The sequence below is a fragment of the Sciurus carolinensis genome, chromosome 10 (assembly GCF_902686445.1).
Source record: "Sciurus carolinensis chromosome 10, mSciCar1.2, whole genome shotgun sequence".
NCBI classification, from domain to species: Eukaryota; Metazoa; Chordata; class Mammalia; order Rodentia; family Sciuridae; genus Sciurus; species Sciurus carolinensis.
Window position 1 is genome coordinate 31,111,125 of NC_062222.1, and position 1,937 is coordinate 31,113,061.

The window sequence follows — 1,937 nt, forward strand, 5'->3', positions numbered from 1 at the left end:
GTCCTGGACGGGAGAGACTGACCGCCGTGTTGGGTCCCCTGGCTCTGTACTGGGACTCCAGCTAGTGGGAAGCGGTTGGGATTCTTGCTGGCTTTATAATTTAATTTTACTTCTAAATCTTCAGGCATTTAATGACTTGACCACGTGCTTTTGAGTTTCAGGGTTTCCCCTTTGATCTTTTAGAGAAAAGCCCAAGAGGCATGCCTTGCTATATACAGGAACAGGAAAGTACAAACCTCCGCCTTCCCTGCACTTCCAGACTTAAACTCTTTATTGTTCTTCCTTTGATCTCAAATTGAATGATTCTGGCTGTTTGTTGAATTTAACTTGGCCTTATTTTTATTTCTTTCCAAGGTACTTGCATTCATATTCAAGACCTGAAATACGTATGTGAATTTCCACTGAAGCATTGATGCTGCAGATGTTTATAAACACATGACAAAATTTTATACTCCTGCGAAAATGGCAGTGTGTTCACGTGTAATGTTACGGACTTTTTGCAAAGGAGAGAGATGGCACCTACTTCTTAAGTTTGTGATGAAATTTTACTGAAGTTATCCATGGCAAATGCTTTATAAGATGCCTGATATATTTTAAGAGCTGTGTTAGCTACTTTATTGTTAAGGTACTTTTTAAAAAAAAAATTACTTTATTACATTGCTTTCTTCTTGCTTAGTTTACTTTATAACCCATAATTCATGCTTTCCTCTCATTGCTTTTATTTATTTGTTTTTCAAATCATTTCATGTTAAACCAATCCTAAAGAATGAACTGTAGAAGGAACAAAAGGAAAAATGTTCAAAACTAAATGTTTAACATCCCAATCTGACAACTCTCCAGTTAAGGATTATCTAGTGGACTGGGGGAGGCAGAACTCTATTAAGGAAATTGGGGACTTCCAATGTTCTTGATCATGCGCTGTAGTGACAAGTGGAACAGGGTAGCTTTGTGACTCAGAAGGTAAGGTTCATCAGAAATATGGAAAAATGTTCAACATCTCTAGTAATAAGAGAAATGCAAATCAAAACCACCCTAAGATTCCATCTCACCCCAATTAGAATGGCGATTATCAAGAATACAAGCAACAACAGGTGTTGGCGAGGATGTGGGGAGAAAGATACACTCATACATTGCTGGTGGGGTTGCAAACTAGTGCAGCCACTCTGGAAAGCAGTGTGGAGACTCCTTAGAAAACTTGAATGGGACCACCATTTGACCCAGCTATCCCACTCTTTGGCCTATACCCAAAAGACTTAAAATCAGCATATTACAGAGATACAGCCACATCAATGTTCATAGCTGCTCAGTTCACAATAGCCACATTGTGGAACCAACCTAGATGTCCTTCAATTGATGAATGGATAAAGAAACTGTGGTATATATATATACAATGGAATATTACTCAGCCATAAAGAATGATAAAATTATGGCATTTGCAGGCGAATGGATGAAATTGGAGAATATCATGCTAAGTGAGATAAGCCAATCTCAAAAAACCAATGGACGAATGATATCGCTAATAAGTGGATGATGACACATAATGGGGGGTTGGAGGGGTTAGTGTTAGGGTTAGAGTTAGGGTTAGGGAGGGGGGCAAGAATGGAGGAAGGAAGGACTGTATAGAGGGAAAAGAGGGGTGGGAGGGGTGGGGGGAAGGGAAAAAATAACAGAATGAATCAAACAACATTACCCTATGTAAATTTATGATTACACAAATGGTATGCCTTTACGCCATGTACAAACAGAGAAACAACATGTATCCCGTTTGTTTACAATAAAAAAAAAAAAAAGAAACGCACATTCTGATTTTGTAGTGGGTCCTGATTCTGCTTTTTTTTTTTTTTTAATCCTTTGTTTATATTTCCTTCCTCCTCCTTTTCCTTCCTCTTTTTCCTCTTTCTTCTTTCAGAAGCAGATCTTCTATGAATAGTTCAACC